The sequence below is a fragment of the Brienomyrus brachyistius genome, chromosome 2 (genome assembly GCF_023856365.1).
Source record: "Brienomyrus brachyistius isolate T26 chromosome 2, BBRACH_0.4, whole genome shotgun sequence".
NCBI classification, from domain to species: Eukaryota; Metazoa; Chordata; class Actinopteri; order Osteoglossiformes; family Mormyridae; genus Brienomyrus; species Brienomyrus brachyistius.
In genome coordinates, this window is record NC_064534.1 from 41,066,304 (window position 1) to 41,088,898 (window position 22,595).

Sequence of the window (22,595 nt, forward strand, 5' to 3'; positions counted from 1 at the left end):
ATTTAAAAGAACAGGTTGGCCGGGGTAATTCACACCCTTCAATGCCAGCTTAATGTTTAGGTTAGTGGGAATCACAGAGGAATTAGGGATGGAAACTTCTTTGCTGGTGGTAGAAGCGGTCTGGTGAATTTTTAGAGAGAAGAGGCCGTCGATGTTTGAATGTAGAAAATTGTTCTGGCTGCAGCCTGCAGTATGGACTTGTTGGTGTGTGTAGCTCCCAGTGTTCTGACAGCGCGACGTTTTGGGGAAGCATGTGATTCAGCAGCTACCAGTGGGCTTCGTGCGGCGGAGATTTTGTGGCTGTTAGCGGAGTTGATAACAGAGGGTCGTTAAGAGAAGCCTGCATGCAGTAGGCAAAGGAGTAATGTTTGCCGGCGGGGGACGTGCGGCGATTAACCTGTGCGGTAGTGAAAAGGAGTTAAAAATAAGGAAGTGTGCGGATGCGGAAAGAATGGAATAATTGTGGTAGGCTGCCGGCTGAGTAGTTTGGTGAATGTTTGGTGTGGGTCCGGCGCTGCCGATTGGATGGTGGGGCTGCAGTGTGAGTCAGATAAAAAAAAAAAAAAGAACATTAGTAGTATCCAATGGGACCAACTGGCATGTATAGAGGCGTGTAATGCAAAAGGGCTGTTTTTGGTAGTTTCTCTCGCTTACGGCCATACCACCCTGAACACGCCCGATCTCGTCTGATCTCGGAAGCTAAGCAGGGTAGGGTCTGGTTAGTACTTGGATGGGAGACCACCTGGGAATACCAGGTGCTGTAAGCTTTCCTCACTTTTACTTTATACAGGGGGCGCTCCACTTCACGATTAATTTAAATCTATCACTCCCCTTCCATTTTACTATTTTATATATATATATATATATTTTTTTTCTGTCTTTCATAAAGCCAGCTTTTAGAAACCGTTTTACTCTAAATACTTCCTGGTAATTCTAGGTGCTGTAAGCTGTTCGTGCCTTTATTCCACCAGGGCGCGATCTTCTCACAAACTTGAAGACTGTCACTCCCCATTCACGTTTTACAACTTATAGTTAATGATAAAGAGACAGCTTTTTACACACAGTTTTAAACAAAGTACTGATATTATTCCTCTTCAACTGACCGCTTTGTTTTCTATGCAAAAACCACTTCGCCACAGAAGACTCGATATTATTGGCATAGCAAGTTCTGCTCTTCTCCTTTCAAAACTTGCTAAAAGCTGTATTTAAAAGAACAGATTGGCCGGGGTAATTCACACCCTTCAATGCCAGCTTAATGTTTAGGTTAGTGGGAATCACAGAGGAATTAGGGATGGAAACTTCTTTGCTGGTGGTAGAAGCGGTCTGGTGAATTTTTAGAGAGAAGAGGCCGTCGATGTTTGAATGTAGAAAATTGTTCTGGCTGCAGCCTGCAGTATGGACTTGTTGGTGTGTGTAGCTCCCAGTGTTCTGACAGCGCGACGTTTTGGGGAAGCATGTGATTCAGCAGCTACCAGTGGGCTTCGTGCGGCGGAGATTTTGTGGCTGTTAGCGGAGTTGATAACAGAGGGTCGTTAAGAGAAGCCTGCATGCAGTAGGCAAAGGAGTAATGTTTGCCGGCGGGGGACGTGCGGCGATTAACCTGTGCAGTACTGAAAAGGAGTTAAAAAGAAGGAAGTGTGCGAATGCGGAAAGAATGGAATAATTGTGGTAGGCTGCCGGCTGAGTAGTTTGGTGAATGTTTGGTGTGGGTCCGGCGCTGCCGATTGGATGGTGGGGCTGCAGTGTGAGTCAGATAAAAAAAAAAAAAAACCCGGAGTAGGATCCAATGGGACTAACTGGCATGTAGAGACGCGTGTAATGCAAAAGGGCTGTTTTTGGTAGCATCTCTCGCTTACGGCCATACCACCCTGAACACGCCCGATCTCGTTTGATCTCGGAAGCTAAGCAGGGTAGGGTCTGGTTAGTACTTGGATGGGAGACCTCCTGGGAATACCAGGTGCTGTAAGCTTTTCTCACTTTTACTTTAAACGGGGGGCGCTCCACTTCACGATTAATTTAAATCTATCACTCCCCTTCCATTTTACTATTATATATATTGTTTTTTTTTTTTTTTTCTCTCATTCATTAAGGCAGCTTTTAGAAACCGTTTTACTCTAAATACTTCCTGGTAATTCTAGGTGCTGTAAGCTGTTCGTGCCTTTATTCCACCAGGGCGCGATCTTCTCACAAACTTGAAGACTGTCACTCCCCATTCACGTTTTACAACTTATTGTTAATGATAAAGAGACAGCTTTTTACACACAGTTTTAAACAAAGTACTGATATTATTCCTCTTCAACTGACCGCTTTGTTTTCTATGCAAAAACCACTTCGCCACAGAAGACTCGATATTATTGGCATAGCAAGTTCTGCTCTTCTCCTTTCAAAACTTGCTAAACGCTGTATTTAAAAGAACAGATTGGCCGGGGTAATTCACACCCTTCAATGCCAGCTTAATGTTTAGGTTAGTGGGAATCACAGAGGAATTAGGGATGGAAACTTCTTTGCTGGTGGTAGAAGCGGTCTGGTGAATTTTTAGAGAGAAGAGGCCGTCGATGTTTGAATGTAGAAAATTGTTCTGGCTGCAGCCTGCAGTATGGACTTGTTGGTGTGTGTAGCTCCCAGTGTTCTGACAGCGCGACGTTTTGGGGAAGCATGTGATTCAGCAGCTACCAGTGGGCTTCGTGCGGCGGAGATTTTGTGGCTGTTAGCAGAGTTGATAACAGAGGGTCGTTAAGAGAAGCCTGCATGCAGTAGGCAAAGGAGTAATGTTTGCCGGCGGGGGACGTGCGGCGATTAACCTGTGCGGTAGTGAAAAGGAGTTAAAAAGAAGGAAGTGTGCGGATGCGGAAAGAATGGAATAATTGTGGTAGGCTGCCGGCTGAGTAGTTTGGTGAATGTTTGGTGTGGGTCCGGCGCTGCCGATTGGATGGTGGGGCTGCAGTGTGAGTCAGATAAAAAAAAAAAAACAGGAGTAGGATCCAATGGGACTAACTGGCATGTATAGAGGCGTGTAATGCAAAAGGGCTGTTTTTGTTCACGGCTCTCGTTTATGGCCATACGACCCTGAACACGCCCGATCTCGTCTGATCTCGGAAGCTAAGTGGGGTAGGGTCTGGTTAGTACTTGGATGGGTGACTGCCTGGGAATACCACGTGCTGTAAGCTTTTCTCACTTTTACTTTATACAGGGGGCACTCCACCTCACGATTAATTTAAATCTATCACTCCCCTTACTATTTTATATATTTCTTTTTTCTCTCATTCATAAAGGCAGCTTTTACACACGTTTTACTCTAAATACTGCCTGGTAATTCTAGGTGCTGTAAGCTGTTCGTGCCTTTATTCCACCAGGGCGCGATCTTCTCACAAACTTGAAGACTGTCACTCCCCATTCACGTTTTACAACTTATTGTTAATGATAAAGAGACAGCTTTTTACACACAGTTTTAAACAAAGTACTGATATTATTCCTCCGCTTTGTTTTCTATGCAAAAACCACTTCGCCACAGAAGACTCGATATTATTGGCATAGCAAGTTCTGCTCTTCTCCTTTCAAAACTTGCTAAAAGCTGTATTTAAAAGAACAGATTGGCCGGGGTAATTCACACCCTTCAATGCCAGCTTAATGTTTAGGTTAGTGGGAATCACAAAGGAATTAGGGATGGAAACTTCTTTGCTGGTGGTAGAAGCGGTCTGGTGAATTTTTAGAGAGAAGAGGCCGTCGATGTTTGAATGTAGAAAATTGTTCTGGCTGCAGCCTGCATTATGGACTTGTTGGTGTGTGTAGCTCCCAGTGTTCTGACAGCGTGACGTTTTGGGGAAGCATGTGATTCAGCAGCTACCAGTGGGCTTCGTGCGGCGGAGATTTTGTGGCTGTTAGCGGAGTTAATAACAGAGGGTCGTTAAGAGAAGCCTGCATGCAGTAGGCAAAGGAGTAATGTTTGCCGGCGGGGGACGTGCGGCGATTAACCTGTGCGGTAGTGAAAAGGAGTTAAAAAGAAGGAAGTGTGCGGATGCGGAAAGAATGGAATAATTGTGGTAGGCTGCCGGCTGAGTAGTTTGGTGAATGTTTGGTGTGGGTCCGGCGCTGCCGATTGGATGGTGGTGCTGCAGTGTGAGTCAGATAAAAAAAAAAAAAAACAGGAGTAGAATCCAATGGGACTAACTGGCATGTATAGACGCGTGTAATGCAAAAGGGCTGTTTTTGGTAGCGTCTCACGCTTATGGCCATACCACCCTGAACACGCCTGATCTTGGAAGCTAAGCAGGGTAGGGTCTGGTTAGTACTTGGATGGGAGACTTCCTGGGAATGCCAGGTGCTGTAAGCTTTTCTCACTTTTACTTTATACAGGGGGCGCTCCACTTCACGATTAATTTAAATCTATCACTCCCCTTCCATTTTACTATTTTATATATATATTTTTTTTTTCTCTCATTCATAAAGGCAGCTTTTAGAAACCGTTTTACTCTAAATACTTCCTGGTAATTCTAGGTGCTGTAAGCTGTTCGTGCCTTTATTCCACCAGGGCGCGATCTTCTCACAAACTTGAAGACTGTCACTCCCCATTCACGTTTTACAACTTATTGTTAATGATAAAGAGACAGCTTTTTACACACAGTTTTAAACAAAGTACTGACATTATTCCTCTTCAACTGACCGCTTTGTTTTCTATGCAAAAACCACTTTGCCACAGAAGACTCGATATTATTGGCATAGCAAGTTCTGCTCTTCTCCTTTCAAAACTTGCTAAAAGCTGTATTTAAAAGAACAGATTGGCCGGGGTAATTCACACCCTTCAATGCCAGCTTAATGTTTAGGTTAGTGGGAATCACAGAGGAATTAGGGATGGAAACTTCTTTGCTGGTGGTAGAAGCGGTCTGGTGAATTTTTAGAGAGAAGAGGCCGTCGATGTTTGAATGTAGAAAATTGTTCTGGCTGTAGCCTGCAGTATCGACTTGTTGGTGTGTGTAGCTCCCAGTGTTCTGACAGCGCGACGTTTTGGGGAAGCATGTGATTCAGCAGCTACCAGTGGGCTTCGTGCGGCGGAGATTTTGTGGCTGTTAGCGGAGTTGATAACAGAGGGTCGTTAAGAGAAGCCTGCATGCAGTAGGCAAAGGAGTAATGTTTTCCGGCGGGGGACGTGCGGCGATTAACTTGTGCGGTAGTGAAAAGGAGTTAAAAAGAAGGAAGTGTGCGGATGCGGAAAGAATGGAATAATTGTGGTAGGCTGCCGGCTGAGTAGTTTGGTGAATGTTTGGTGTGGGTCCGGCGTTGCCGATTGGATGGTGGGGCTGCAGTGTGAGTCAGATAAAAAAAAAAAAAACATTAGTAGGATCCAATGGGACCAACTGGCATGTATAGAGGCGTGTAATGCAAAAGGGCTGTTTTTGGTAGCATCTCTCGCTTATGGCCATGCCCGCCTGAACACGCCTGATCTCATCTGATCTCGGAAGCCAATCAGGGTAGGGTCTGGTTAGTACTTGGATGGGAGACCTCCTGGGAATACCAGGTGCTGTAAGCTTTTCTCACTTTTACTTTATACAGGGGGCGCTCCACTTCACGATTAATTTAAATCTAGCACTCCCCTTCCATTTTACTATTTTATATATATATTTTTTTTCTCTCTTTCATAAAGCCAGCTTATAGAAACCGTTTTACTCTAAATACTTCCTGGTAATTCTAGGTGCTGTAAGCTGTTCGTGCCTTTATTCCACCAGGGCGCGATCTTCTCACAAACTTGAAGACTGTCACTCTCCATTCACGTTTTACAACTTATTGTTAATGATAAAGAGACAGCTTTTTACACACAGTTTTAAACAAAGTACTGATATTATTCCTCTTCAACTGACCGTTTTGTTTTCTATGCAAAAACCACTTCGCCACAGAAGACTCGATATTATTGGCATAGCAAGTTCTGCTCTTCTCCTTTCAAAACTTACTAAAAGCTGTATTTAAAAGAACAGATTGGCCGGGGTAATTCACACCCTTCAATGCCAGCTTAATGTTTAGGTTAGTGGGAATCACAGAGGAATTAGGGATGGAAACTTCTTTGCTGGTGGTAGAAGCGGTCTGGTGAATTTTTAGAGAGAAGAGGCCGTCGATGTTTGAATGTAGAAAATTGTTCTGGCTGTAGCCTGCAGTATGGACTTGTTGGTGTGTGTAGCTCCCAGTGTTCTGACAGCACGACGTTTTGGGGAAGCATGTGATTCAGCAGCTACCAGTGGGCTTCGTGCGGCGGAGATTTTGTGGCTGTTAGCGGAGTTGATAACAGAGGGTCGTTAAGAGAAGCCTGCATGCAGTAGGCAAAGGAGTAATGTTTGCCGGCGGGGGACGTGCGGCGATTAACTTGTGCGGTAGTGAAAAGGAGTTAAAAAGAAGGAAGTGTGCGGATGCGGAAAGAATGGAATAATTGTGGTAGGCTGCCGGCTGAGTAGTTTGGTGAATGTTTGGTGTGGGTCCGGCGTTGCCGATTGGATGGTGGGGCTGCAGTGTGAGTCAGATAAAAAAAAAAAAAAAACCAGGAGTAGGATCCAATGGGACTAACTGGCATGTATAGACGCGTGTAATGCAAAAGGGCTGTTTTTGGTAGCATCTCTCGCTTACGGCCATACCACCCTGAACACGCCCGATCTCGTCTGATCTCGGAAGCCAAGCAGGGTAGCGTCTGGTTAGTACTTGGATGGGAGACCTCCTGGGAATACCAGGTGCTGTAAGCCTTTCTCACTTTTACTTTATACAGGGGGCGCTCCACTTCACCATTAATTTAAATCTATCACTCCCCTTCCATTTTACTATTTTATATATATATTTTTATTTTCTCTCTTTCATAAAGGCAGCTTTTACACACCGTTTTACTCTAAATACTGCCTGGTAATTCTAGGTGCTGTAAGCTCTTCGTGCCTTTATTCCACCAGGGCGCGATCTTCTCACAAACTTGAAGACTGTCACTCCCCATTCACGTTTTACAACTTATTGTTAATGATAAAGAGACAGCTTTTTACACACAGTTTTAAACAAAGTACTGATATTATTCCTCTTCAACTGACCGCTTTGTTTTCTATGCAAAAACCACTTCGCCACAGAAGACTCGATATTATTGGCATAGCAAGTTCTGCTCTTCTCCTTTCAAAACTTGCTAAAAGCTGTATTTAAAAGAACAGATTGGCCGGGGTAATTCACACCCTTCAATGCCAGCTTAATGTTTAGGTTAGTGGGAATCACAGAGGAATTAGGGATGGAAACTTCTTTGCTGGTGGTAGAAGCGGTCTGGTGAATTTTTAGAGAGAAGAGGCCGTCGATGTTTGAATGTAGAAAATTGTTCTGGCTGCAGCCTGCAGTATGGACTTGTTGGTGTGTGTAGCTCCCAGTGTTCTGACAGCGCGACGTTTTGGGGAAGCATGTGATTCAGCAGCTACCAGTGGGCTTCGTGCGGCGGAGATTTTGTGGCTGTTAGCAGAGTTGATAACAGAGGGTCGTTAAGAGAAGCCTGCATGCAGTAGGCAAAGGAGTAATGTTTGCCGGCGGGGGACGTGCGGCGATTAACCTGTGCGGTAGTGAAAAGGAGTTAAAAAGAAGGAAGTGTGCGGATGCGGAAAGAATGGAATAATTGTGGTAGGCTGCCGGCTGAGTAGTTTGGTGAATGTTTGGTGTGGGTCCGGTGCTGCCGATTGGATGGTGGGGCTGCAGTGTGAGTCAGATAAAAAAAAAAAAACAGGAGTAGGATCCAATGGGACTAACTGGCATGTATAGAGGCGTGTAATGCAAAAGGGCTGTTTTTGTTCACGGCTCTCGTTTATGGCCATACGACCCTGAACACGCCCGATCTCGTCTGATCTCGGAAGCTAAGTGGGGTAGGGTCTGGTTAGTACTTGGATGGGTGACTGCCTGGGAATACCACGTGCTGTAAGCTTTTCTCACTTTTACTTTATACAGGGGGCACTCCACCTCACGATTAATTTAAATCTATCACTCCCCTTACTATTTTATATATTTCTTTTTTCTCTCATTCATAAAGGCAGCTTTTACACACGTTTTACTCTAAATACTGCCTGGTAATTCTAGGTGCTGTAAGCTGTTCGTGCCTTTATTCCACCAGGGCGCGATCTTCTCACAAACTTGAAGACTGTCACTCCCCATTCACGTTTTACAACTTATTGTTAATGATAAAGAGACAGCTTTTTACACACAGTTTTAAACAAAGTACTGATATTATTCCTCCGCTTTGTTTTCTATGCAAAAACCACTTCGCCACAGAAGACTCGATATTATTGGCATAGCAAGTTCTGCTCTTCTCCTTTCAAAACTTGCTAAAAGCTGTATTTAAAAGAACAGATTGGCCGGGGTAATTCACACCCTTCAATGCCAGCTTAATGTTTAGGTTAGTGGGAATCACAGAGGAATTAGGGATGGAAACTTCTTTGCTGGTGGTAGAAGCGGTCTGGTGAATTTTTAGAGAGAAGAGGCCGTCGATGTTTGAATGTAGAAAATTGTTCTGGCTGCAGCCTGCAGTATGGACTTGTTGGTGTGTGTAGCTCCCAGTGTTCTGACAGCGCGACGTTTTGGGGAAGCATGTGATTCAGCAGCTACCAGTGGGCTTCGTGCGGCGGAGATTTTGTGGCTGTTAGCGGAGTTGATAACAGAGGGTCGTTAAGAGAAGCCTGCATGCAGTAGGCAAAGGAGTAATGTTTGCCGGCGGGGGACATGCGGCGATAAACCTGTGCGGTAGTGAAAAGGAGTTAAAAAGAAGGAAGTGTGCGGATGCGGAAAGAATGGAATAATTGTGGTAGGCTGCCGGCTGAGTAGTTTGGTGAATGTTTGGTGTGGGTCCGGCGCTGCCGATTGGATGGTGGGGCTGCAGTGTGAGTCAGATAAAAAAAAAAAAAAAACCAGGAGTAGGATCCAATGGGACTAACTGGCATGTATAGACGCGTGTAATGCAAAAGGGCTGTTTTTGGTAGCATCTCTCGCTTACGGCCATACCACCCTGAACACGCCCGATCTCGTCTGATCTCGGAAGCCAAGCAGCGTAGGGTCTGGTTTGTACTTGGATGGGAGACCTCCTGGGAATACCAGGTGCTGTAAGCCTTTCTCACTTTTACTTTATACAGGGGGCGCTCCACTTCACGATTAATTTAAATCTATCACTCCCCTTCCATTTTACTATTTTATATATATATATATTTTTTTTCTCTCATTCATAAAGGCAGCTTTTAGAAACCGTTTTACTCTAAATACTTCCTGGTAATTCTAGGTGCTGTAAGCTGTTCGTGCCTTTATTCCACCAGGGCGCGATCTTCTCACAAACTTGAAGACTGTCACTCCCCATTCACGTTTTACAACTTATTGTTAATGATAAAGAGACAGCTTTTTACACACAGTTTTAAACAAAGTACTGATATTATTCCTCTTCAACTGACCGCTTTGTTTTCTATGCAAAAACCACTTCGCCACAGAAGACTCGATATTATTGGCATAGCAAGTTCTGCTCTTCTCCTTTCAAAACTTGCTAAAAGCTGTATTTAAAAGAACAGATTGGCCGGGGTAATTCACACCCTTCAATGCCAGCTTAATGTTTAGGTTAGTGGGAATCACAGAGGAATTAGGGATGGAAACTTCTTTGCTGGTGGTAGAAGCGGTCTGGTGAATTTTTAGAGAGAAGAGGCCGTCGATGTTTGAATGTAGAAAATTGATCTGGCTGCAGCCTGCAGTATGGACTTGTTGGTGTGTGTAGCTCCCAGTGTTCTGACAGCGCGACGTTTTGGGGAAGCATGTGATTCAGCAGCTACCAGTGGGCTTCGTGCGGCGGAGATTTTGTGGCTGTTAGCGGAGTTGATAACAGAGGGTCGTTAAGAGAAGCCTAGATGCAGTAGGCAAAGGAGTAATGTTTGCCGGTGGGGGACGTGCGGCGATTAACCTGTGCGGTAGTGAAAAGGAGTTAAAAAGAAGGAAGTGTGCGGATGCGGAAAGAATGGAATAATTGTGGTAGGCTGCCGGCTGAGTAGTTTGGTGAATGTTTGGTGTGGGTCCGGCGCTGCCGATTGGATGGTGGGGCTGCAGTGTGAGTCAGATAAAAAAAAAAAAAAAACCAGGAGTAGGATCCAATGGGACTAACTGGCATGTATAGACGCGTGTAATGCAAAAGGGCTGTTTTTGGTAGCATCTCTCGCTTACGGCCATACCACCCTGAACACACCCGATCTCGTCTGATCTCGGAAGCCAAGCAGCGTAGGGTCTGGTTAGTACTTGGATGGGAGACCTCCTGGGAATACCAGGTGCTGTAAGCCTTTCTCACTTTTACTTTATACAGGGGGCGCTCCACTTCACGATTAATTTAAATATATCACTCCCCTTCCATTTTACTATTTTATATATATATATATTTTTTTTCTCTCATTCATAAAGGCAGCTTTTAGAAACCGTTTTACTCTAAATACTTCCTGGTAATTCTAGGTGCTGTAAGCTGTTCGTGCCTTTATTCCACCAGGGCGCGATCTTCTCACAAACTTGAAGACTGTCACTCCCCATTCACGTTTTACAACTTATTGTTAATGATAAAGAGACAGCTTTTTACACACAGTTTTAAACAAAGTACTGATATTATTCCTCTTCAACTGACCGCTTTGTTTTCTATGCAAAAACCACTTCGCCACAGAAGACTCGATATTATTGGCATAGCAAGTTCTGCTCTTCTCCTTTCAAAACTTGCTAAAAACTGTATTTAAAAGAACAGATTGGCCGGGGTAATTCACACCCTTCAATGCCAGCTTAATGTTTAGGTTAGTGGGAATCACAGAGGAATTAGGGATGGAAACTTCTTTGCTGGTGGTAGAAGCGGTCTGGTGAATTTTTAGAGAGAAGAGGCCGTCGATGTTTGAATGTAGAAAATTGATCTGGCTGCAGCCTGCAGTATGGACTTGTTGGTGTGTGTAGCTCCCAGTGTTCTGACAGCGCGACGTTTTGGGGAAGCATGTGATTCAGCAGCTACCAGTGGGCTTCGTGCGGCGGAGATTTTGTGGCTGTTAGCGGAGTTGATAACAGAGGGTCGTTAAGAGAAGCCTACATGCAGTAGGCAAAGGAGTAATGTTTGCCGGCGGGGGATGTGCGGCGATTAACCTGTGCGGTAGTGAAAAGGAGTTAAAAAGAAGGAAGTGTGCGGATGCGGAAAGAATGGAATAATTGTGGTAGGCTGCCGGCTGAGTAGTTTGGTGAATGTTTGGTGTGGGTCCGGCGCTGCCGATTGGATGGTGGGGCTGCAGTGTGAGTCAGATAAAAAAAAAAAAAAAAACAGGAGTAGGATCCAATGGGACTAACTGGCATGTATAGACGCGTGTAATGCAAAAGGGCTGTTTTTGGTAGCATCACTCGCTTACGGCCATACCACCCTGAACACGCCCGATCTCGTCTGATCTTGGAAGCCAAACAGGGTAGGGTCTGGTTAGTACTTGGATGGGAGACCACCTGGGAATACCAGGTGCTGTAAGCTTTTCTCACTTTTACTTTATACAGGGGGCGCTCCACTTCACGATTAATTTAAATCTATCACTCCCCTTCCATTTTACTATTTTATATATATATATGTATTTTTCTCTCATTCATAAAGGCAGCTTTTAGAAACCGTTTTACTCTAAATACTTCCTGGTAATTCTAGGTGCTGTAAGCTGTTCGTGCCTTTATTCCACCAGGGCGCGATCTTCTCACAAACTTGAAGTCTGTCACTCCCCATTCACGTTTTACAACTTATTGTTAATGATAAAGAGACAGCTTTTTACACACAGTTTTAAACAAAGTACTGATATTATTCCTCTTCAACTGACCACTTTGTTTTCTATGCAAAAACCACTTCGCCACAGAAGACTCGATATTATTGGCATAGCAAGTTCTGCTCTTCTCCTTTCAAAACTTGCTAAAAGCTGTATTTAAAAGAACAGATTGGCCGGGGTAATTCACACCCTTCAATGCCAGCTTAATGTTTAGGTTAGTGGGAATCACAGAGGAATTAGGGATGGAAACTTCTTTGCTGGTGGTAGAAGCGGTCTGGTGAATTTTTAGAGAGAAGAGGCCGTCGATGTTTGAATGTAGAAAATTGTTCTGGCTGCAGCCTGCAGTATGGACTTGTTGGTGTGTGTAGCTCCCAGTGTTCTGACAGCGCGACGTTTTGGGGAAGCATGTGATTCAGCAGCTACCAGTGGGCTTCGTGCTGCGGAGATTTTGTGGCTGTTAGCGGAGTTGATAACAGAGGGTCGTTAAGAGAAGCCTACATGCAGTAGGCAAAGGAGTAATGTTTGCCGGCGGGGGACGTGCGGCGATTAACCTGTGCGGTAGTGAAAAGGAGTTAAAAAGAAGGAAGTGTGCGGATGCGGAAAGAATGGAATAATTGTGGTAGGCTGCCGGCTGAGTAGTTTGGTGAATGTTTGGTGTGGGCCCGGCGCTGCCGATTGGATGGTGGGGCTGCAGTGTGAGTCAGATAAAAAAAAAAAAAAAACCAGGAGTAGGATCCAATGGGACTAACTGGCATGTATAGACGCGTGTAATGCAAAAGGGCTGTTTTTGGTAGCATCTCTCGCTTACGGCCATACCACCCTGAACACGCCCGATCTCGTCTGATCTCGGAAACCAAGCAGCGTAGGGTCTGGTTAGTACTTGGATGGGAGACCTCCTGGGAATACCAGGTGCTGTAAGCCTTTCTCACTTTTACTTTATACAGGGGGCGCTCCACTTCACGATTAATTTAAATCTATCACTCCCCTTCCATTTTACTATTTTATATATATATTTTTTTTTTTTCTCTCATTCATAAAGGCAGCTTTTAGAAACCGTTTTACTCTAAATACTTCCTGGTAATTCTAGGTGCTGTAAGCTGTTCGTGCCTTTATTCCACCAGGGCGCGATCTTCTAACAAACTTGAAGACTGTCACTCCCCATTCACGTTTTACAACTTATTGTTAATGATAAAGAGACAGCTTTTTACACACAGTTTTAAACAAAGTACTGATATTATTCCTCTTCAACTGACCGCTTTGTTTTCTATGCAAAAACCACTTCGCCACAGAAGACTCGATATTATTGGCATAGCAAGTTCTGCTCTTCTCCTTTCAAAACTTGCTAAAAGCTGTATTTAAAAGAACAGATTGGCCGGGGTAATTCACACCCTTCAATGCCAGCTTAATGTTTAGGTTAGTGGGAATCACAGAGGAATTAGGGATGGAAACTTCTTTGCTGGTGGTAGAAGCGGTCTGGTGAATTTTTAGAGAGAAGAGGCCGTCGATGTTTGAATGTAGAAAATTGTTCTGGCTGCAGCCTGCAGTATGGACTTGTTGGTGTGTGTAGCTCCCAGTGTTCTGACAGCGCGACGTTTTGGGGAAGCATGTGATTCAGCAGCTACCAGTGGGCTTTGTGCAGCGGAGATTTTGTGGCTGTTAGCGGAGTTGATAACAGAGGGTCGTTAAGAGAAGCCTACATGCAGTAGGCAAAGGAGTAATGTTTGCTGGCGGGGGACGTGCGGCGATAAACCTGTGCGGTAGTGAAAAGGAGTTAAAAAGAAGGAAGTGTGCGGATGCGGAAAGAATGGAATAATTGTGGTAGGCTGCCGGCTGAGTAGTTTGGTGAATGTTTGGTGTGGGTCCGGCGCTGCCGATTGGATGGTGGGGCTGCAGTGTGAGTCAGATAAAAAAAAAAAAAAAACCAGGAGTAGGATCCAATGGGACTAACTGGCATGTATAGACGCGTGTAATGCAAAAGGGCTGTTTTTGGTAGCATCTCTCGCTTACGGCCATACCACCCTGAACACGCCCGATCTCGTCTGATCTCGGAAGCCAAGCAGCGTAGGGTCTGGTTAGTACTTGGATGGGAGACCTCCTGGGAATACCAGGTGCTGTAAGCCTTTCTCACTTTTACTTCATACAGGGGGCGCTCCACTTCACGATTAATTTAAATCTATCACTCCCCTTCCATTTTACTATTTTATATATATATATATTTTTTTTCTCTCATTCATAAAGGCAGCTTTTAGAAACCGTTTTACTCTAAATACTTCCTGGTAATTCTAGGTGCTGTAAGCTGTTCGTGCCTTTATTCCACCAGGGCGCGATCTTCTCACAAACTTGAAGACTGTCACTCCCCATTCACGTTTTACAACTTATTGTTAATGATAAAGAGACAGCTTTTTACACACAGTTTTAAACAAAGTACTGATATTATTCCTCTTCAACTGACCGCTTTGTTTTCTATGCAAAAACCACTTCGCCACAGAAGACTCGATATTATTGGCATAGCAAGTTCTGCTCTTCTCCTTTCAAAACTTGCTAAAATCTGTATTTAAAAGAACAGATTGGCCGGGGTAATTCACACCCTTCAATGCCAGCTTAATGTTTAGGTTAGTGGGAATCACAGAGGAATTAGGGATGGAAACTTCTTTGCTGGTGGTAGAAGCGGTCTGGTGAATTTTTAGAGAGAAGAGGCCGTCGATGTTTGAATGTAGAAAATTGATCTGGCTGCAGCCTGCAGTATGGACTTGTTGGTGTGTGTAGCTCCCAGTGTTCTGACAGCGCGACGTTTTGGGGAAGCATGTGATTCAGCAGCTACCAGTGGGCTTCGTGCGGCGGAGATTTTGTGGCTGTTAGCGGAGTTGATAACAGAGGGTCGTTAAGAGAAGCCTACATGCAGTAGGCAAAGGAGTAATGTTTGCCGGTGGGGGACGTGCGGCGATTAACCTGTGCGGTAGTGAAAAGGAGTTAAAAAGAAGGAAGTGTGCGGATGCGGAAAGAATGGAATAATTGTGGTAGGCTGCCGGCTGAGTAGTTTGGTGAATGTTTGGTGTGGGTCCGGCGCTGCCGATTGGATGGTGGGGCTGCAGTGTGAGTCAGATAAAAAAAAAAAAAAAACCAGGAGTAGGATCCAATGGGACTAACTGGCATGTATAGACGCGTGTAATGCAAAAGGGCTGTTTTTGGTAGCATCTCTCGCTTACGGCCATACCACCCTGAACACGCCCGATCTCGTCTGATCTCGGAAGCCAAGCAGCGTAGGGTCTGGTTAGTACTTGGATGGGAGACCTCCTGGGAATACCAGGTGCTGTAAGCCTTTCTCACTTTTACTTTATACAGGGGGCGCTCCACTTCACGATTAATTTAAATCTATCACTCCCCTTCCATTTTACTATTTTATATATATATATATTTTTTTTCTCTCATTCATAAAGGCAGCTTTTAGAAACCGTTTTACTCTAAATACTTCCTGGTAATTCTAGGTGCTGTAAGCTGTTCGTGCCTTTATTCCACCAGGGCGCGATCTTCTCACAAACTTGAAGACTGTCACTCCCCATTCACGTTTTACAACTTATTGTTAATGATAAAGAGACAGCTTTTTACACACAGTTTTAAACAAAGTACTGATATTATTCCTCTTCAACTGACCGCTTTGTTTTCTATGCAAAAACCACTTCGCCACAGAAGACTCGATATTATTGGCATAGCAAGTTCTGCTCTTCTCCTTTCAAAACTTGCTAAAATCTGTATTTAAAAGAACAGATTGGCCGGGGTAATTCACACCCTTCAATGCCAGCTTAATGTTTAGGTTAGTGGGAATCACAGAGGAATTAGGGATGGAAACTTCTTTGCTGGTGGTAGAAGCGGTCTGGTGAATTTTTAGAGAGAAGAGGCCGTCGATGTTTGAATGTAGAAAATTGATCTGGCTGCAGCCTGCAGTATGGACTTGTTGGTGTGTGTAGCTCCCAGTGTTCTGACAGCGCGACGTTTTGGGGAAGCATGTGATTCAGCAGCTACCAGTGGGCTTCGTGCGGCGGAGATTTTGTGGCTGTTAGCGGAGTTGATAACAGAGGGTCGTTAAGAGAAGCCTACATGCAGTAGGCAAAGGAGTAATGTTTGCCGGTGGGGGACGTGCGGCGATTAACCTGTGCGGTAGTGAAAAGGAGTTAAAAAGAAGGAAGTGTGCGGATGCGGAAAGAATGGAATAATTGTGGTAGGCTGCCGGCTGAGTAGTTTGGTGAATGTTTGGTGTGGGTCCGGCGCTGCCGATTGGATGGTGGGGCTGCAGTGTGAGTCAGATAAAAAAAAAAAAAAAACCAGGAGTAGGATCCAATGGGACTAACTGGCATGTATAGACGCGTGTAATGCAAAAGGGCTGTTTTTGGTAGCATCTCTCGCTTACGGCCATACTACCCTGAACACGCCCGATCTCGTCTGTTCTTGGAAGCCAAGCAGCGTAGGGTCTGGTTAGTACTTGGATGGGAGACCTCCTGGGAATACCAGGTGCTGTAAGCCTTTCTCACTTTTACTTTATACAGGGGGCGCTCCACTTCACGATTAATTTAAATCTATCACTCCCCTTCCATTTTACTATTTTATATATATATATTTTTTTTTTCTCTCATTCATAAAGGCAGCTTTTAGAAACCGTTTTACTCTAAATACTTCCTGGTAATTCTAGGTGCTGTAAGCTGTTCGTGCCTTTATTCCACCAGGGCGCGATCTTCTCACAAACTTGAAGACTGTCACTCCCCATTCACGTTTTACAACTTATTGTTAATGATAAAGAGACAGCTTTTTACACACAGTTTTAAACAAAGTACTGATATTATTCCTCTTCAACTGACCGCTTTGTTTTCTATGCAAAAACCACTTCGCCACAGAAGACTCGATATTATTGGCATAGCAAGTTCTGCTCTTCTCCTTTCAAAACTTGCTAAAAACTGTATTTAAAAGAACAGATTGGCCGGGGTAATTCACACCCTTCAATGCCAGCTTAATGTTTAGGTTAGTGGGAATCACAGAGGAATTAGGGATGGAAACTTCTTTGCTGGTGGTAGAAGCGGTCTGGTGAATTTTTAGAGAGAAGAGGCCGTCGATGTTTGAATGTAGAAAATTGATCTGGCTGCAGCCTGCAGTATGGACTTGTTGGTGTGTGTAGCTCCCAGTGTTCTGACAGCGCGACGTTTTGGGGAAGCATGTGATTCAGCAGCTACCAGTGGGCTTCGTGCGGCGGAGATTTTGTGGCTGTTAGCGGAGTTGATAACAGAGGGTCGTTAAGAGAAGCCTACATGCAGTAGGCAAAGGAGTAATGTTTGCCGGCGGGGGATGTGCGACGATTAACCTGTGCGGTAGTGAAAAGGAGTTAAAAAGAAGGAAGTGTGCGGATGCGGAAAGAATGGAATAATTGTGGTACGCTGCCGGCTGAGTAGTTTGGTGAATGTTTGGTGTGGGTCCGGCGCTGCCGATTGGATGGTGGGGCTGCAGTGTGAGTCAGATAAAAAAAAAAAAAAAACAGGAGTAGGATCCAATGGGACTAACTGGCATGTATAGACGCGTGTAATGCAAAAGGGCTGTTTTTGGTAGCATCTCTCGCTTACGGCCATACCACCCTGAACACGCCCGATCTCGTCTGATCTTGGAAGCCAAACAGAGTAGGGTCTGGTTAGTACTTGGATGGGAGACCACCTGGGAATACCAGGTGCTGTAAGCTTTTCTCACTTTTACTTTATACAGGGGGCGCTCCACTTCACGATTAATTTAAATCTATCACTCCCCTTCCATTTTACTATTTTATATATATATATATATATATATATTTTTCTCTCATTCATAAAGGCAGCTTTTAGAAACCGTTTTACTCTAAATACTTCCTGGTAATTCTAGGTGCTGTAAGCTGTTCGTGCCTTTATTCCACCAGGGCGCGATCTTCTCACAAACTTGAAGACTGTCACTCCCCATTCACGTTTTACAACTTATTGTTAATGATAAAGAGACAGCTTTTTACACACAGTTTTAAACAAAGTACTGATATTATTCCTCTTCAACTGACCGCTTTGTTTTCTATGCAAAAACCACTTCGCCACAGAAGACTCGATATTATTGGCATAGCAAGTTCTGCTCTTCTCCTTTCAAAACTTGCTAAAAGCTGTATTTAAAAGAACAGATTGGCCGGGGTAATTCACACCCTTTAATGCCAGCTTGATGTTTAGGTTAGTGGGAATCACAGAGGAATTAGGGATGGAAACTTCTTTGCTGGTGGTAGAAGCGGTCTGGTGAATTTTTAGAGAGAAGAGGCCGTCGATGTTTGAATGTAGAAAATTGTTCTGGCTGCAGCCTGCAGTATGGACTTGTTGGTGTGTGTAGCTCCCAGGGTTCTGACAGCGCGACGTTTTGGGGAAGCATGTGATTCAGCAGCTACCAGTGGGCTTCGTGCGGCGGAGATTTTGTGGCTGTTAGCGGAGTTGATAACAGAGGGTCGTTAAGAGAAGCCTGCATGCAGTAGGCAAAGGAGTAATGTTTGCCGGCGGGGGACATGCGGCGATAAACCTGTGCGGTAGTGAAAAGGAGTTAAAAAGAAGGAAGTGTGCGGATGCGGAAAGAATGGAATAATTGTGGTAGGCTGCCGGCTGAGTAGTTTGGTGAATGTTTGGTGTGGGTCCGGCGCTGCCGATTGGATGGTGGGGCTGCAGTGTGAGTCAGATAAAAAAAAAAAAAAAACCAGGAGTAGGATCCAATGGGACTAACTGGCATGTATAGACGCGTGTAATGCAAAAGGGCTGTTTTTGGTAGCATCTCTCGCTTACGGCCATACCACCCTGAACACGCCCGATCCCGTCTGATCTCGGAAGCTAAGCAGGATAGGGTCTGGTTAGTACTTGGATGGGAGACCACCTGGGAATACCAGGTGCTGTAAGCTTTTCTCACTTTTACTTCATACAGGGGGCGCTCCACTTCACGATTAATTTAAATCTATCACTCCCCTTCCATTTTACTATTTTATATATATATATATTTTTTTTTTTTCTCTCATTCATAAAGGCAGCTTTTAGAAACCGTTTTACTCTAAATACTTCCTGGTAATTCTAGGTGCTGTAAGCTGTTCGTGCCTTTATTCCACCAGGGAGCGATCTTCTCACAAACTTGAAGACTGTCACTCCCCATTCACGTTTTACAACTTATTGTTAATGATAAAGAGACAGCTTTTTACACACAGTTTTAAACAAAGTACTGATATTATTCCTCTTCAACTGACCGCTTTGTTTTCTATGCAAAAACCACTTCGCCACAGAAGACTCGATATTATTGGCATAGCAAGTTCTGCTCTTCTCCTTTCAAAACTTGCTAAAAGCTGTATTTAAAAGAACAGATTGGCCGGGGTAATTCACACCCTTCAATGCCAGCTTAATGTTTAGGTTAGTGGGAATCACAGAGGAATTAGGGATGGAAACTTCTTTGCTGGTGGTAGAAGCGGTCTGGTGAATTTTTAGAGAGAAGAGGCCGTCGATGTTTGAATGTAGAAAATTGTTCTGGCTGCAGCCTGCATTATGGACTTGTTGGTGTGTGTAGCTCCCAGTGTTCTGACAGCGTGACGTTTTGGGGAAGCATGTGATTCAGCAGCTACCAGTGGGCTTCGTGCGGCGGAGATTTTGTGGCTGTTAGCGGAGTTGATAACAGAGGGTCGTTAAGAGAAGCCTGCATGCAGTAGGCAAAGGAGTAATGTTTGCCGGCGGGGGACGTGCGGCGATTAACCTGTGCGGTAGTGAAAAGGAGTTAAAAAGAAGGAAGTGTGCGGATGCGGAAAGAATGGAATAATTGTGGTAGGCTGCCGGCTGAGTAGTTTGGTGAATGTTTGGTGTGGGTCCGGCGCTGCCGATTGGATGGTGGTGCTGCAGTGTGAGTCAGATAAAAAAAAAAAAAAACAGGAGTAGGATCCAATGGGAGTAACTGGCATGTATAGACGCGTGTAATGCAAAAGGGCTGTTTTTGGTCACGTCTCTCGCTTATGGCCATACCTCCCTGAACACGCCCGATCTCATCCGATCTCGGAAGCCAAGCAGGGTAGGGTCTGGTTAGTACTTTGATGGGAGACCTCCTGGGAATACCAGGTGATGTAAGCTTTTCTCACTTTTACTTTATACAGGGGGCGCTCCACTTCACGATTAATTTAAATCTATCACTCCCCTTCCATTTTACTATTTTATATATATATATATTTTTCTCTCTTTCATAAAGGCAGCTTTTACACACCGTTTTACTCTAAATATCCATCCATCCATCCATTTTCCAAACCGCTTATCCTATTGGGTCGCGGGGGGTCCGGAGCCTATCCCGGAATCAATGGGCACGAGGCAGGGAACAACCCAGGATGGGGGGCCAGCCCATCACAGTCACTCTAAATACTTCCTGGTAATTCTAGGTGCTGTAAGCTGTTCGTGCCTTTATTCCACCAGGGCGCGATCTTCTCACAAACTTGAAGACTGTCACTCCCCATTCACGTTTTACAACTTATTGTTAATGATAAAGAGACAGCTTTTTACACACAGTTTTAAACAAAGTACTGATATTATTCCTCTTCAACTGACCGCTTTGTTTTCTATGCAAAAACCACTTCGCCACAGAAGACTCGATATTATTGGCATAGCAAGTTCTGCTCTTCTCCTTTCAAAACTTGCTAAAAGCTGTATTTAAAAGAACAGATAGGCCGGGGTAATTCACACCCTTCAATGCCAGCTTAATGTTTAGGTTAGTGGGAATCACAGAGGAATTAGGGATGGAAACTTCTTTGCTGGTGGTAGAAGCGGTCTGGTGAATTTTTAGAGAGAAGAGGCCGTCGATGTTTGAATGTAGAAAATTGTTCTGGCTGCAGCCTGCAGTATGGACTTGTTGGTGTGTGTAGCTCCCAGTGATCTGACAGCGCGACGTTTTGGGGAAGCATGTGATTCAGCAGCTACCAGTGGGCTTCGTGCGGCGGAGATTTTGTGGCTGTTAGCGGAGTTGATAACAGAGGGTCGTTAAGAGAAGCCTGCATGCAGTAGGCAAAGGAGTAATGTTTGCCGGCGGGGGACGTGCGGCGATTAACCTGTGCGGTAGTGAAAAGGAGTTAAAAAGAAGGAAGTGTGCGGATGCGGAAAGAATGGAATAATTGTGGTAGGCTGCCGGCTGAGTAGTTTGGTGAATGTTTGGTGTTGGTCCGGCGCTGCCGATTGGATGGTGGGGCTGCAGTGTGAGTCAGATAAAAAAAATAAAAAACCAGGAGTTGGATCCAATGGGACTAACTGGCATGTATAGACGCGTGTAATGCAAAAGGGCTGTTTTTGGTAGCATCTCTCGCTTACGGCCATACCACCCTGAACACGCCCGATCTCGTCTGATCTCGGAAGCTAAGCAGGGTAGGGTCTGGTTAGTACTTGGATGGGAGACCACCTGGGAATACCAGGTGCTGTAAGCTTTTCTCATTTTTACTTTATACAGGGGGCGCTCCACTTCACGATTAATTTAAATCTATCACTCCCCTTCCATTTTACTATTTTATATATATTGTTTTTTTTTCTCTCATTCATAAAGGCAGCTTTTAGAAACCGTTTTACTCTAAATACTTCCTGGTAATTCTAGGTGCTGTAAGCTGTTCGTGCCTTTATTCCACCAGGGCGCGATCTTCTCACAAACTTGAAGACTGTCACTCCCCATTCACATATTACAACTTATTGTTAATGATAAAGAGACAGCTTTTTACACACAGTTTTAAACAAAGTACTGATATTATTCCTCTTCAACTGACCGCTTTGTTTTCTATGCAAAAACCACTTCGCCACAGAAGACTCGATATTATTGGCATAGCAAGTTCTGCTCTTCTCCTTTCAAAACTTGCTAAAAGCTGTATTTAAAATAACAGATTGGCCGGGGTAATTCACACCCTTCAATGCCAGCTTAATGTTTAGGTTAGTGGGAATCACAGAGGAATTAGGGATGGAAACTTCTTTGCTGGTGGTAGAAGCGGTCTGCTGAATTTTTAGAGAGAAGAGGCCGTCGATGTTTGAATGTAGAAAATTGTTCTGGCTGCAGCCTGCAGTATGGACTTGTTGGTGTGTGTAGCTCCCAGTGTTCTGACAGCGCGACGTTTTGGGGAAGCATGTGATTCAGCAGCTACCAGTGGGCTTCGTGCGGCGGAGATTTTGTGGCTGTTAGCGGAGTTGATAACAGAGGGTCGTTAAGAGAAGCCTGCATGCAGTAGGCAAAGGAGTAATGTTTGCCGGCGGGGGACGTGCGGCGATTAACCTGTGCGGTAGTGAAAAGGAGTTAAAAAGAAGGAAGTGTGCGGATGCGGAAAGAATGGAATAATTGTGGTAGGCTGCCGGCTGAGTAGTTTGGTGAATGTTTGGTGTGGGTCCGGCGCTGCCGATTGGATGGTGGTGCTGCAGTGTGAGTCAGATAAAAAAAAAAAAACAGGAGTAGGATCCAATGGGACTAAGTGGCATGTATAGACGCGTGTAATGCAAAAGGGCTGTTTTTGATATCATCTCTCGCTTACGGCCATACCACCCTGAACACGTCCTATCTTGTCTGATCTCGGAAGCTAAGCAGGGTAGGGTCTGGTTAGTACTTGGATGGGAAACCACCTGGGAATACCAGGTGCTGTAAGCTTTTCTCACTTTTACTTTATACAGGGGGCGCTCCACTTCACGATTAATTTAAATCTATCACTCCCCTTCCATTTTACTATTTTATATATATATATATATATATATTTTTCTCTCATTCATAAAGGCAGCTTTTAGAAACCGTTTTACTCTAAATACTTCATGGTAATTCTAGGTGCTGTAAGCTGTT

The 22,595-nt window shown here is 44.6% G+C and overlaps 16 non-coding genes and 3 pseudogenes across 16 annotated transcripts; all 19 read left to right on the forward strand.

Moving 5' to 3' along the window:
- The first annotated feature begins 648 nt into the window (after positions 1-648).
- On the forward strand, positions 649-767 carry LOC125736912 (5S ribosomal RNA). Its single transcript, XR_007396179.1, has one exon. It is a non-coding gene; the product is annotated as a 5S ribosomal RNA (ribosomal RNA).
- A 1,083-nt stretch (positions 768-1,850) lies between these two features.
- LOC125731568 (5S ribosomal RNA) lies at positions 1,851-1,969 on the forward strand. The gene has a single exon (XR_007391631.1). It is a non-coding gene; the product is annotated as a 5S ribosomal RNA (ribosomal RNA).
- Positions 1,970-3,048: 1,079 nt separating this feature from the next.
- LOC125731693 (5S ribosomal RNA) lies at positions 3,049-3,167 on the forward strand (annotated as a pseudogene).
- A 1,054-nt stretch (positions 3,168-4,221) lies between these two features.
- LOC125732051 (5S ribosomal RNA) lies at positions 4,222-4,330 on the forward strand (annotated as a pseudogene).
- Positions 4,331-5,405: 1,075 nt separating this feature from the next.
- LOC125731290 (5S ribosomal RNA) lies at positions 5,406-5,524 on the forward strand. The gene has a single exon (XR_007391576.1). It is a non-coding gene; the product is annotated as a 5S ribosomal RNA (ribosomal RNA).
- Positions 5,525-6,600: 1,076 nt separating this feature from the next.
- LOC125735403 (5S ribosomal RNA) lies at positions 6,601-6,719 on the forward strand. The gene has a single exon (XR_007394699.1). It is a non-coding gene; the product is annotated as a 5S ribosomal RNA (ribosomal RNA).
- Positions 6,720-7,793: 1,074 nt separating this feature from the next.
- Positions 7,794-7,912, forward strand: LOC125731694 (5S ribosomal RNA; annotated as a pseudogene).
- Positions 7,913-8,968: 1,056 nt separating this feature from the next.
- LOC125735742 (5S ribosomal RNA) lies at positions 8,969-9,087 on the forward strand. The gene has a single exon (XR_007395033.1). It is a non-coding gene; the product is annotated as a 5S ribosomal RNA (ribosomal RNA).
- A 1,080-nt stretch (positions 9,088-10,167) lies between these two features.
- LOC125733911 (5S ribosomal RNA) lies at positions 10,168-10,286 on the forward strand. Its single transcript, XR_007393243.1, has one exon. It is a non-coding gene; the product is annotated as a 5S ribosomal RNA (ribosomal RNA).
- Positions 10,287-11,366: 1,080 nt separating this feature from the next.
- Positions 11,367-11,485, forward strand: LOC125735210 (5S ribosomal RNA). Its single transcript, XR_007394508.1, has one exon. It is a non-coding gene; the product is annotated as a 5S ribosomal RNA (ribosomal RNA).
- A 1,079-nt stretch (positions 11,486-12,564) lies between these two features.
- On the forward strand, positions 12,565-12,683 carry LOC125736473 (5S ribosomal RNA). The gene has a single exon (XR_007395751.1). It is a non-coding gene; the product is annotated as a 5S ribosomal RNA (ribosomal RNA).
- Positions 12,684-13,763: 1,080 nt separating this feature from the next.
- On the forward strand, positions 13,764-13,882 carry LOC125734688 (5S ribosomal RNA). Its single transcript, XR_007393991.1, has one exon. It is a non-coding gene; the product is annotated as a 5S ribosomal RNA (ribosomal RNA).
- A 1,080-nt stretch (positions 13,883-14,962) lies between these two features.
- On the forward strand, positions 14,963-15,081 carry LOC125734689 (5S ribosomal RNA). The gene has a single exon (XR_007393992.1). It is a non-coding gene; the product is annotated as a 5S ribosomal RNA (ribosomal RNA).
- Positions 15,082-16,161: 1,080 nt separating this feature from the next.
- On the forward strand, positions 16,162-16,280 carry LOC125731102 (5S ribosomal RNA). Its single transcript, XR_007391389.1, has one exon. It is a non-coding gene; the product is annotated as a 5S ribosomal RNA (ribosomal RNA).
- Positions 16,281-17,359: 1,079 nt separating this feature from the next.
- Positions 17,360-17,478, forward strand: LOC125736708 (5S ribosomal RNA). The gene has a single exon (XR_007395982.1). It is a non-coding gene; the product is annotated as a 5S ribosomal RNA (ribosomal RNA).
- Positions 17,479-18,565: 1,087 nt separating this feature from the next.
- On the forward strand, positions 18,566-18,684 carry LOC125732927 (5S ribosomal RNA). The gene has a single exon (XR_007392290.1). It is a non-coding gene; the product is annotated as a 5S ribosomal RNA (ribosomal RNA).
- Positions 18,685-19,766: 1,082 nt separating this feature from the next.
- Positions 19,767-19,885, forward strand: LOC125735425 (5S ribosomal RNA). The gene has a single exon (XR_007394721.1). It is a non-coding gene; the product is annotated as a 5S ribosomal RNA (ribosomal RNA).
- A 1,212-nt stretch (positions 19,886-21,097) lies between these two features.
- LOC125736924 (5S ribosomal RNA) lies at positions 21,098-21,216 on the forward strand. Its single transcript, XR_007396191.1, has one exon. It is a non-coding gene; the product is annotated as a 5S ribosomal RNA (ribosomal RNA).
- A 1,074-nt stretch (positions 21,217-22,290) lies between these two features.
- Positions 22,291-22,409, forward strand: LOC125731092 (5S ribosomal RNA). The gene has a single exon (XR_007391379.1). It is a non-coding gene; the product is annotated as a 5S ribosomal RNA (ribosomal RNA).
- Positions 22,410-22,595: the final 186 nt, after the last annotated feature.